Genomic DNA, 13781 nt, shown 5'->3' on the forward strand with positions numbered 1-13781 from the left:
CCTGGGAGGCTGGCTCTCTCCTTATTTTCAGTGGTCAGAGTATTCTCTGCAGGCAAGCTCTATTCTTGCAGGGAAGGTGCCCAGATATCTGGTGTTCGAACCTGCCTCCTGGCAGAAGTTGTGTTCCACTCACCAGAAGCCTTAGGATCCCGTGGGGAATCCTGTGTGGGTCCTTGCGGGCGTCCGGAGACTCCTCTGGCAAGGCACCCCAATACTCGAGTGGACTGGAAGGGACTTGTGCCCCTGCAGAGGCCGGGTTGCCTGCTTCCCTAGTTAGTACAGTCTCAGGTTCCGCAGGATTGGATTGGAGCAGATGCTGTGTTCCACTCACCAGAGGTCTTAGGATCCCGTGGGGAGTCCTGTGCGGGTCCTTGCGGGTGTCTGGAGACTCCACTGGAAAAGCACCCCAGTGCTTGAGTCGGAGGGTGGTATTAAGTGGCAGAACTTCAATTAAACTACACATAGCCCCCCCCGCCCCCCAATACTGTAAAGTAACCATAAAATAATAGAATTCTCTTGGCTTTTTCAAACTCCTTAATGTGATTTATCCCTTTATCTTATCTCTTCCTCTGTGTGGTCATTCCTTCTTCAGTTTAGTTTTTATATTCATTTTTATCCCTGCTCCCCACTTCAGAGCAACTGTATCATGAGTTGGTTATTATAAAAATCAATCATTTGTATAATCAGTGGCCACAATGTATTTATTATAAGAGAATATGTGCAAATTTCAGCTTTTGAACTTGTGAAAGTATCTTCTAACATATGTATCATCTCCTGTAGGGCTTGAAAGACTGTTGCTGTAGCTCAGTGATAGCTCCTGCCTAGTATAGATAAGGTCATGAACTCAGTCTCCTCACTGAGAGAGAAAGAGAGGGTAGCTGGGGGAAGGAAGGGAACAGAGGTAGGGAGAATGAGAATATTCAAGGTTTCTGTGTTTGAGTTGGAAGTATGGGGAAATATATCAAACTGAACTTGAAGGTTGAAATTATGCTTTTGTTGAACTTTTCCTTTAGTTAAGCCTGCCCAACAAATTCTGTGCTATGTTTTTTCCTTCCTAATTTAAATTTAAATAATAGAGATATTTAAAATATTTTACTAAGATTAATAGTTGAGACCCTACAATACAATTTAGGCAGACATCTTAATCATTCAGTTAAAAGGAAAATCTTTTAACATATGGTGTAGATGCTGTGGGTGTTCTAGAATCTATAAGAAGAATCAGTGCTGTTGGCATATTAAATGTATTTCTTCTAAGAATAATCTTGGAATTTACAAATACTCCCACAGATTTAACACCTTTGTTACATTATGACTAACTAGGAAATAAAATATTGTTGAAATTTAAATAGTCAATTAGAAAGCTGTTTTGAATTTTGCCCAAAATACCTCATATTTTATTTGTCAAATATTCATAGGATGTTTAGTTAAAAATAACGTAACCCAGCCTCCTCATCCTGGCTAGACTTATGAGAAAGGCATCTGTGGATGGTCACTGTCTGAAAGGTCCCTTGTGCTCATACTTGGGAAGGGTTGTTTACCCTTAATTCAAGGATTCCTTTCTCAAAGCTCTTTTACCTGGGTTTATTTAACTGGACACTCTACTTGTCTCCCCACCCCTCCTTTTTAAAAAAATGCTCAACTAAAAATCTGCAGAAAAACTCAACTCTGATTTTGGCTCTATCAAGTATTCATTGTGGACAGCAGGGTAGCAGTACATTGATGCTACGTACATATTTGTAAAGTCACAATAAAGATGTATTAGAAAAGAAGAGGTTTTAAGAGATAGCATTTACAGCATATAATTTGAAAAATTAGCCACAGAGTGTACCTGGGTTTAATGTGTAGTAAGACTGTTTTTTATGTTACTCATTCATTTGGTCTCCTTTTCCCAAAGTACATTAGTAGGCTTGTGAAAATGAAAGATTATTAAATTTCAGTTCTTCAACATCTCTTAATTCAAAATATTTATGTCTGGATTTAAAAAAATCATATCGTATTTTTTTTTAGTTTAAAATCTGTAAACTATTCATTTTCAGACTACTGTAATTGCGACTTTTAATGTGTAGACACGGAGAACTAAATGGAGTCTGTGTCCTTAGGTTATAGTAAATCAAAGGATTCCCACTCTATAAATAAAATGAGCCTAAAGCTTTGATGGACTTGTATGTGGATGGATTTACTCACAGAACTTTTGTGAATGATTTGTATAAATACATTATTTTTTCTGTTTGACTTGAGACATTCTTTCAGTTGAACTATGGGTGGGAAAGCCTTAAGATAGCTGAGGTCCTCAATGGCCTTGGCCATTTGAGGTACTGTGCAGTGGTAGGATTCTCTCCACCTTTTCCTAAGAGGTGCCTGTAACAAGGATGGTTGAGTTTTGCTGCAGCTCTCTTTCTGATCCAGCACCCAGGTGACTTCCCATAGGAGCAAACTCCTCTCTTCTTGCTTTTTGATAGTCACATAGGTATCTAGGGCCAGAATTGAATTTGTAGCTTCTCTGCCTGTTCCTGTGTTCTTACATCTGTAGAGTTATTATAGAATCCAGCCTAACGAATAGTAGGAAAGAAACGATCTTCTCTGGAAGCATTAAACTCTGTAGTCTGGTAAATTCTCTGGTAGGCTTTTACTTCTCATTTTGCTGCTGTCTTCTGCATGTTTGTGTCCCTGGAGAGCAATGGCAATGATTGTTTAAGCTTTTGTAAGCTCCCAAATACTTTAAATGTGTTGCTTTACTCTTCAAATTAGACCGTATAATCCCCCCTCTTCCCCAGGCTATCTCAGGATATCAGTAGAGTAGACAGCCATAATTAAGAGCACAAGTTAACTAATCTACCACACCTAGTTGTATGCATGACTTTGTACAGTGTACCATTTTGTCTCCTTATTTGTGAAGTTTCCTATCTTAGGGTTATTCTGAAGATTAAGTAGGGAGAACCCAGATGTAGTGGACACTCAGACATTTGTTGAATGCAATCTGAAAGAATGAGGCTGGGGGATGAAGGATAGATAGGAGCTGGGATGTCTGGGTGGATTAGGTTCTGGAGCCAGTTAGAACCCCTGAGACTTTACTTCTGTGGAACACTGACTGTACTGATGCTGTGTTAGTGTATCATGGCTGCTGTAACCAAGTACCACAACCTGAAGAGTTCAAACAACAGCCTTTTTTTGGCTAGCAACTCATGGACTAGAAATCTGAAATAAAGGTACAGGCAAGATTGGTCATTGTGAGCCCTATGAGGGAAGTAGCTGCTGAAGGCCTGTCTCTGGTTTGTAGGTGGTTATACTCTTGCAATTCTCTCCTGTGTGCCTGCCTTTAAATTTACCTTTTTCATGAGAGTGAACACTAATCAACTGGACTACAGACCACCTTGATGGCTTCATCTAATTAGATGACCTTTGCAAAGACCTAATCTACTAATTTGGGTACATTGAGAAGGACCAGAAGTTAGGGGTTCAATATAGGGATTTTAGAGGAAGACTTATCCCATATCAAGTGTATTTCAGATGCTTAGTGAAGCAAATTTGTTTGCTCAACAGTGCTTTTATTTATTAAACTTTGGTATGAACTGATGGTATAGTTATTTTTTCTTTTTCTAAAGTAGTATATATTTATTTATCTAAGTTAATAAACTATATCTAGTATATTTGCTAGAATTGAGCAGAGTCCTATTTTCTTGCCTATTGCTTTGTTTCCTCCTAATGGAATGGGAAAGGAATATATAAAGTTTGACTGAAATATCAAGAAATGAATGTAATTCTCTGGAGGCCAAGTTAACTTTCTGGAATTTGAATTAATTTCAGAAATGCTATCTTTGTATTATGTACAAAATTTAAGTAGAACATTTAAAGTATGAGTTGCCTGGACCTCAAAGAACCACAACCAAGTGGCTTAAGACAAAGTCAGGTCCAGACAGAGTTGTTGGCATTGTTCCTGAAGGCTGAGAGAAGCAGCTTTTCTTGCCTTCTCCAGGTTCTGGTGTGGCCAGCAGAGCTTGCTTGGCAGCACATCTCTTACACTTCACCTTTTCTCTCATGTCTTTATTTTCTTTCTCCTTGTAGGGATAGCAGTCATTAAATTGAGGCTTCTTAATCTAACATGACTCACCTTAATTTGAGTGCATCTATCTGCAAAAAGCCCTATTTGCAAATAAAAGCAGAGTCCCAGGTATTTTTAAGGGAAACAGTTTCAACTCACAGCAGTTTTCATTACTTTAAAATTAGCTGTGCTTCTAACTCCTCATTTTTTTGACACAAACAATGTGCTTGAGCTTGGGCCTTTTTTGTAAAATATAGTTGTGCTTTCTGCTTTTAAACTTTGTCTTCCTGTTTCAGCAATTTTGTTGGAAGCTATGTTAATCTTACAGTTTTCTTTCTTTCTTTGTAGTCCTTCAATGGTAGGTGTGCTCTGATACGCAGTACTACTAGCATATTTATTTTGTATAAGCATTTTTGTGTTTTCTATGTGAGACTGTTACTATAGTTGTTAATGTAGTTATACTTTAGAGCTGTAGAAAGTTCAGACTGTGGTGAAGTTATTACTCTTGTACAATGTATTTGATATGGGAAGAGTTCCCAGGATACTAGCTTATGTGACGTACAAACCACTTCAGAACTCACTGAAATGCTGTTGAGGAGATGGCTCTTATGGTAAGGTGTTCACTGTGCTGAGTTTGCTGCCTAGCACCCACATCAGAATAGCCAGTTGTCACAGTATGGATTTGTAATCTCAGTTCTTGGGATGAAAATACCCAGATTCTGTGTGTTTCATGAATGTTCATTGAGTGAGACAGCTTCTTTAAGCTGTTTTTTTGGTAGGAATAGATAACTTATAAGCAGGTTGAATGAAAGCAAAATTGTAAATTCATTTTCTTTGGTCCTTTAAATTAAAGAAACTTGTTACCAGCTATTGCACATACACGTTGTATTTTATTTTTGACGTTATCAATAGGTATATTTTTAGCTGCGATTGGGATTTTATGTATTTATCATGATTTGCTCTGAGAAGTAAAATGCTAAATTTGAGCAGAGAGAGTCTAGAGTCAGAGGTGTTGATATATACCCCAAAGACAAGACACTGTCCCCTTGACTTTCTCTATCTTGCCCTAACTGGACATTAAAAACATTTTTTTTTGAAGCTAATGGGTTGTTTCCTCACCCCACTTTTTAAAATTTTTTGCTGGCTAGTATTTTCAGTGATTGAAATTGGTGCTATTGGTGCTTTGATGTTTAATATTTTCATGTTTTTCAGTTCCAACATAAATTTTCTATAGCCTTTGCCTTTTCTCTGTTTTTCTTTTAAATCATGGTTCCTAGCTTTTATCTGAGATAATTATAGACCACCTCTTCTCTTTAAACATATCATCTCCGCAGTGTATAGTAGTTTGAGTTAGAGAAAAAAGCCATTGTTTACTTAACTGCTATAAACAGTTACACTCAGAAGAATGTAAAGTTTTTTAATACTTCTAATAGTGCTGCCAACACTTTGTAGAGGACATTAATATACCCACACACACAATATCACACCAGTTTAGTTTTCAACTATGTGCAATCTTCTTACCTCCTTTTTAAAAAATATTTTTTGTTTAAAAACACTTGATTATGATGAACTTATAAATAAAAAAAAAAGCACACAAGAAAATTAACCACCTACTTACCTCTTGACACATATGGCTTACTCTCTTTGTCATGACTGCTATCCAAGCATATTTGAAGTTGGTCTGTCACTTTTCAGGGTCCAAGGACATGCTCTCAGGATTAGGAGAGAGCCACAGTCTGCACTGGGTGCGTCAGAGACTAGCAGCTTTTCTGTCCTGGCCACAACTCTGCTCCAGTTTCTGTGTCATTCACTGGATCCCTGCATATTTGTTTGCAGACAAAGCTGCATCAGATACATTGAGAAGGAAATTCTATTTTCTTATTTTAATATATCCATTAATTTTTCCCAAATGGTGGTTTCTGACAGTTTTCAAATAAATTCTGTTGTGTTATTTTCTCAAAGTCAGGATTATTCGGTGTTTTATTGCTCTTGTCATTGGGTACCTCTGATATTATTTTTAAAAATCTGAAGTTAGTATACCATACAACACAGTTAAATGTAGATATAAATCCATATGCTTACTTCCTTTAAATAGCGTTTCTAGTACCCAATTTTATTTTTAAACTAAAATTGCAATAATATGGAGGGAAAGTTGTTGGATATAGATCAATAACAGGCTGACTAAAGAAGAAAAGCTAACTTAAAAAAATGCAGATGGCATCTGTCTCAGAACAGTTTGAGAAAGTAAGTGTGCAGGAGTTTTCTATAAGCTTTCCTGCTGTAGAGCAAGGGATTTCAGTGCCCTGGAGGCCATCTTCTGAACAGAGCTGGTGCCTTACTTCATACATTGCACTATTGCCCTTTCTACCTATAAGAGGGATGTGCCTTGGAATAAAAACCAAGTGGTGAAATCGAGACAGAAAGGAGAGGTGGTGCATAATTACATGTGGAAAGACTTGTAATAAAATACTCCTCTAATGGATTACAGTCGGGTTTTAAAGGGAACACACTCCTGAAGGTAATACTTTGTTGCCTTTCCTCTCCTATGACCCCACGTGTAGTCGCCCAATTCATCCCATGCTTTCTTTGGGACTGTTCCTTTCAAGGCCATGTCCCTAGAATATGCATTTTGATTTTCCCTGGGCCACCCTTGCATTCCCGCTTGTTCTATTACTGTGCAGTTGTTTCACTGCCTCATGATTCCTGTACCTCAGTCCTTCCTCACCAAGCCTCACATTCCAGTTGAAGTGCAGGGTCCTCAATGGGACCTTGCTTGACTTGAGCCATAAGTATTTTCTTTCTCCTCTGAGTTTCTGTGGCTCTCATGACTGTGTAGTCCATCTGACACTCATATCTCTTGTCTTCACGTTTATGTCTCATTTTAAAGCCTAAGTTTTAGCCACTGTGTCTAGTCTAGTCTAGGTTACCTTTTTTATTCCCATAATTCTTGTTCTTAATGTAGTATTATTCTTAACGTATGTATGCATGTGCATTGAAGTGGAGTCATAACATGAATATAGTCACAACAAGAGAGCAAGAGGTGTACTGGGGCATGGGTGAATCCGACTGTAAGGTCACTGATTTTGATTGCATGAGGCAAACAGCCTACTTTGACATAAGCGAATGACTAGCGTAAGCACTCTCTTCTAAAAAGGTTTTGGGTATCACAGAGATCTTAAAGTGCTGATGTTTTTAAAACTTCAAATAAGAAGTTTATCCCTTTCACCTTACTGAGTTTATCAGCCTGGGATGTTAACAATTGCTCAGCTGACAGTCACTTGTTTTCTAGAGAAATGATTGTCTAGTGATTTTTTTTAGAAAATCCTATCTTGTAGGGGGAGTAGGTTTTATCATTACTGACTTGATTTTTAACAGTATATAGCAGCAGGTATTAAATACACTTTAAGAATCAGTTAATTTTGAGTCCTTGTTCGTTTGCTGAATAACATTTTTGTCAATGCCTGCTCTATGCCACACATTCAACAAGAGCTTGAGGGACTAATGTTCTACTGGTAAAGAGACATGCGAGTAAATAAGTGCAGCAGTATAGGTGTCATGATGGAAACCGTTTAGTTGGGCACATGAGTTATCATGGCCTTTCCCACTGCAAAGTATACATTGTAGGGCTTGCAAGAAGGCTGTTGGTAAAGTACTGAGTCTTTTGCTTTTTAAATAATTTATTTTATTTTAAACTCTGCATATGTTTTTGTGTGGGAATGTGTACATATAAGTGCAAGTGTTCAAGGAGGCCAGAGACATTGGATCCCATGGACCTGAAGTTACAGACAGTTGTGAATTCAGGCCTTCTTGAAGAGCAGTACACACACACTCTTAACTGCTAAGCTGCCTCCCAAGTCCTGATAACCTAAGCTTGATCCCAAGAATCAATGTGAAAATAAAAGAAGACAAAAGACTTGTGGCACACATGTAATCTTCTTTTTTTGTTTTCTGATTTTTTGAGACAGGTTTCACACATGTAATCTTAATACTAGAGAGGATCATAGGGGTTGCGTGGCCAGCTGTTCTAGCCACCTTGATGACATCGGGACAGTGAGAAACCCTGTCTCAAAAGAAAAAAAAAAAGATATAGAGGTAGGCAGCACCTGAGGATCAGCAACTGAAGTTGTCCTCTGGCTTCCACATGCATGGTCATAAAGGTACACCTACACACACAGACATATAACCTTCATATATACACAGGAACACATAGCAAAGCAGTCTGAAATAAAATAGCCTTTACATATATCAGTGAATTCTTCATATGTTACATATAAGAACTGAAAAGGCTTATGTATTGTTTAACAACAGAAGAGCAAAAAGACAAGTGTTATACTAGATCTTCTGATAATGACAAGTAGTATGGTTAGTGTTTGCCTGGTCATGTCCTTAGGCTCAGATTGTACCTAAGTATGTCCACACAGTACCAGAATGTAGTGTGTGGCCCTGTTTATTGTTTTGTTTTGTTTAAGGGTGGAGATGTTGGTTTGCTTTTGCTGCTGTTGTATTTTGTTTGTTGTTTGTTCTGTGCCTATTCCTCTGAGGCAGGGTCTCTTCTTGAACCTGAGGCTTATGTTAATAGGCTTTCCTATTAGAGTTGTGGTTACAAGGAAATGCAGGATAACGAGCTTGGTATGTAGGTGCTGGTATTTAAAACAACGAGCACAGTTAACTGCTCAGCCATCTCCTCAGCCTTCTGACTCTGCATCGGATCATAATTTTCTGTTTCTAGTGTGTTGAGTTTCATTTCCTATTCCTCTTGAGCCATCCAGACATACACTATAGAAAAATAATAGCTTTTAAAAGTTATTTCTGGCCGGGCGTGGTGGTGCATGCCTTTAATCCCAGCACTCAGGAGGCAGAGGCAGGCGGATTTCTGAGTTCGAGGACAGCCTGGTCTACAAAGTGAGCTCCAGGACAGCCAGGGCTATACAGAGAAACCCTGTCTCGAAAAACCAAACCAAACCAAAACAAAACAAAACAAATTTCTGTTTTTAAGTAATATAATTGCATATGTCCCCATCCCTCCTTCCAAACCCTCCCATATACCTCTCCTTGCTCTTATTTATATGCCAAAATTTAATTAATTAAAGATTCATATGTTTTGGATTCCATTTACTCAGCATTTTTGTTTTGTTTTGCTGCTTGTTTATATGCATAGTCTCTTTGCTTTTCCAAAGATAATCCTGGGAAAGTTCAAATAGACATGACTAGGGCTTGAGTGAGTTTGTTGGAAGGGATTAGAAGCTAGTATCTGCAAGAAGGACTCATAAGGAGAAAGGGCACAGGTAGGCTCACTTCTTATTTAAATTCCAGAAAGACATCTCTCTTAAGTAGCTATATAGATGTTTTAAGGTCTTACTGAATGCTAATTGGTCTTCGCAGAATTCGATAAGGATATTATCCAGTTCTGAATAGCTGTATCTTTAATGTCAGCAGGAACTTAGATAAGCCCCAGCTCTCTACTCTCTGTTAATTAATTAGCAGTAAAACGAACCAGATACTTCCTCACTAGTAGGCTACAGGATCATGAAGCAGGAGGATGGACTAGAAAACAGTCTCACAACATGAAGGACTATGTCCAGGTGCCTGCCGCTGAGCCGGAGAAGCCATATGAGTTCACCTCTCCAGGAGAGTCATCCCCATGGCTTTATCTGAGTAGGTCTAGGGCTTCTTATCTACAGGTTTGCCGTGTTCATGTGTGTGTGTGTGTATGTATGTGTGTGTGTGTATACATATATATATATATATATATATATATATATATATATATATATATATATATATAATTCTCTTATTTGACTACTTAGAATAGTTGCTTCTGTAATTTTTATTGCCATATGCTTTTTAACTATATATTGCCTTTAATCTAATTTTACAGAAACTTGAGTAAATTGAAATTTTTTAGTTAATTTCCTATGCTGTGTTTGGTTGTTTGATTGTTTTTTATGAGTATTTTCATTTGTGAAAGGAATTTTGCTTGAGGCTCTTCTGAGAAAGTGTTATTTCCTAAAGTGGCAGCACATTCCTTATCTTTGAGGTGTATGATGTGTCACTGTGGTAAGGTTTGTTGAAAGAAATTGGTACATGAATTAGTGTGGCAGTTTCTGTTTGAAGCCACCAGGTCTGGTCTGGGATTATAGGGCCCTTCACCCTTACTAGCTTTGCACTTTGGGGTAGATGAGCTGCTGGGAGCACTCCCTTGCTGTAGGTAATGACTTCCTCTGAGACTGGCTAGAGGAGTCATGCTGTGAAAAAGCCCTGAGTACTGTGCTATGCAGGTCATGTTCTGAGCATAGCGCCTACCCCTCCTTGTTCTTGCTCATTATTGAAGCTGTGTGAATCCTATATGACATGTATTGATGTATTTATTGTATTTATAGCAAAGGTTTCACACTGTGGCCAGTATTCTCTAAAACATTCTCCATCTTCCACTTTCTCTTACTGTGGAACTGCTTTCACTTTGTCACTAATAATAGCATTTTCTTGAATGCTTCCTTACTGAGAGCTTAATAGATACATTTAATTAAGTATTTAATTAGTGTGGTACTAGTAATGGTCATGTCATCTTTACACAAGGAGAGGACTTGGGTGTAGGTGGGTAAGTCTGGCTGGCTGGTTGTCTCTTTTGCACTTTTCCCTTTTTCTCATCTGCAGTCATGAATAGTAGGTCAAGGCTTACCGAAAGTGAGGACCAGGACTGTCATTTGTAGTGCACATTCAACTTTGTTTTTCAAGTTCTCTCAACCAGAAAGTGCCCTTTCAGTGAAGTTAGCTTGCTGAGAATCTTCTCACAGGTAGTACTGTATTGTGGAGGAGACATAAGGCACTAGGACCCATGTGCAGCTCTACTGCCAGTCCTTCCCAGGGCACAGTATTGGGCCTTCCATTGGTGCTGGCCGAGTGTGCACCTCCTCACTGACTGTTGGCTTCATCATCTTCTCAGCACCTCAGTGACGGCGGCAGTGGCATGGTGCACAGTCGACTTTTATTTATCTGTCAGAAATACAATCTCTGCTTTTTAGCTTTCAGAGCCAGCTCTCCAGCTCTTCCACCTCAACCCCCAAGATTCAAGCCTCTAAGTTAGAAGCAGTAATTTAGCTGTCTGCACCCCTCCCCAGTACTCAAAGGATTGCTTTATTTTGGGGTCTAAGTATTATTTGAATATCTTTGATGTTAATCTGAAAATATAACTATATAGTATTTGAATTATATGAATTTTTTCTTATTAGAAAAGCCTTTTGAGTATTAGATAACATTAAATAGTATCAGATACACTGCCCAAGTAGTATTGCTAAATTGTTTGCTGTTTTTATGACAGTTTATAACTTCCTCAAAAAATATTCTTTTATATTTTCTTATAACAGCAGTGTTGGGAAGAGCTGGGAATTTTAATTTTAGACACCGAATTCTTACCCAGTCATTACTGATCAGCCAAATTACTGATTTCTTTTGCTACAGACTTTTTTAACCTTAAAATTTGTATTTTTTTTCTCTTTGGTTTTTCAAGACTAGGTGTGCAGTTGTGTATTATCAGAAAGGGTAATAGTCCTGACTGTCCTGGAACTCTCTGTCTTGGACTAGATTGGCCTCAAACTCAGAGATTGGCCTGCCTCTGCCTCCTGAGTGCTGGGATTAAAGGCATGCGCTATCACCTCCTGGTTTATTTCATTATTTTAAGTAAATATAAGTATTTGCCTTTATGTGTGTCTGTGCCCTGTGTGCATGTTTGGTACCCTTGGAAATCACAAGAGGATATTGGATCCCCTGGGGCTAAAGGTACAGATGGTTTTGAGTCACCATATGGATCCTGGGAATAGAACTTGGGGCCTTTGGAGTAGTCAGTGCTCTTAACTACTGAGCCAGCTCTCTAGCTTCTCCATCCCCATCTCCAAGATTCTTGCCTTTATGAATCAGTAATGATAATCAAGCCTTGTTTGCTAGGAATGCTGAGTGATACATACACAGTGGTTTCTGATTGGGAAGGATGAGGGACAGATCCCCCTCAGATGAACTCTTGTTTCATTATTGCTTTAACAGTCTCACTTTATTGCAAACCTAGGCTCATTTCTCTGTCTCTCTGTCTCTGTCTCTGTCTCTCTGTCTCTCTCTCTCTCTCTCTCTCTTTTGGGGGGTGGTGGTGATGGGTGCTATGCCGAGCAGTCAGTTGAAAATTGGTAAAGAGCATATACTTCATAAAGAATTTGAGACTCCAGAAAATTGCTTCATACTTAGTATTACTTGGTATAAGAACAAGTTTTCCTCTATTTTCAATATTCTCCATATCTTGTCTTGGTTACTAAATCCATGTAAATGTATGGTGACACAGACTTCCCAACTCAGCTCATAAGTGGGGGAACAACCATTTTATATTGTCTCAAGGCCAATATTCCTATTAAGTTATTGGTGTGCAGGGTAAGTTCTTTCCAAATAGCTGAAGTGCCTTACCCAAGTCACATAGCCATCCATAGAAGGGCCGGGATGAAGCCGGTTTGTTGGTCATTCCCACTGTTAAGTCTTGTTTTTTTCTGTTAATCTTGTTTCTGTGGAAGGCTGTATGTAAGACAGAGAGTGCAGATTCTCCAGTGTTTGTTTCCATTTACAGTTTAGGGTTTTTTTCATTTTTTTATTAGATATTTTCTTCATTTACATTTCAAATGCTATCCCAAAAGTCCCCTATACCCTCCCCCCGCCCTGCTCCCCAACCCACCCACTCCTGCTTCCTGGCCCTGGCATTCCCCTGTACTGGGGCATATGATCTTCTCATGACCAAGGGCCTCTCCTCCCATTGATGGCCAACTAGGCCATCCTCTGCTACATATGCAGCTAGAGACAAGGTTCTGGGGGAGGGGGTTCTGGTTAGTTCATATTGTTGATCCTCTTATAGGGTTGCTGACCCCTTTAGCTCCTTGGTTACTTTCTCTAGCTTCTTCTTTAGGGACCCTGTGTTCCATCCAATAGATGACTGTGAGTATACACTTCTGTATTTGCCAGGCACTGGCATAGCCTCACAAGAACAGTTTAGTTTTAAAGCCCATTTTTTGGACATATTTTCACAGTCTAGAACATATCCATTGAAAAATTAAGCTATTTTTTTATAAAGTATAAAGAATGGTTAATAACACAAAGGCTTTATATAGGTTTGAAGAACTCTATAAAATACTAGAACATTTTAATGAAGTTATTCAAGTATCAGTGAATTCTTGAAAGCATCAGTGCCAAAATATTGCTAAAAATAGACTGCAAATACCATTCCTGTGTTGGAGCCCCAGAGGGAGATAGGAAGCATGTAGGAAGCCATAGAAAAGGTAAGATGTGACTCAGAGACAGAAGTGAAGAATCCGGCAACAGAGGCTTGGTGAGATAGAGCATCACACTCATTCAAGAAATATCCCAGTGCTCTTGTGTCTTGTTCCAGTTGCTTGGGATTTATGAGTAAGCAAAAGAATGTGTTCTGCCTTCCTCTGAGCTTATCTTTTGGTGAAGGTGACTGATGGTTACCAATACATAATACGACAGTTATTTAGTATGTTGGACGAGAAGCACATTTAGCAAAAGTAGAAGAGAGTCGGGGCAGCCAGTTAAATGAGCAGTTCTAGACAGAGGAGTCAGAAGAGGTTCCTAACTCACTGACACAGCAGGACCACTGTTTTGGCTGCAGTGAAGTAGATGAGGCACGTAGATGAAGGTTGGAGGTGGGCAGAAGATAAAGGCAGGCAGGTGCTGCCATGAGTTTACCTAACAC

The 13781-nt window shown here is 38.9% G+C and overlaps 1 protein-coding gene across 2 annotated transcripts in view; it reads left to right on the forward strand.

The window, feature by feature from the left end:
• Efr3a (EFR3 homolog A) overlaps window positions 1–13781 on the forward strand; it is an 86147-nt gene that overhangs the window by 15916 nt on the left and 56450 nt on the right. The gene's annotated exons all lie outside the window — the stretch shown is intronic.

Source organism: Mus caroli, chromosome 15, assembly GCF_900094665.2.
Source record: "Mus caroli chromosome 15, CAROLI_EIJ_v1.1, whole genome shotgun sequence".
Lineage (NCBI taxonomy): Eukaryota > Metazoa > Chordata > Mammalia > Rodentia > Muridae > Mus > Mus caroli.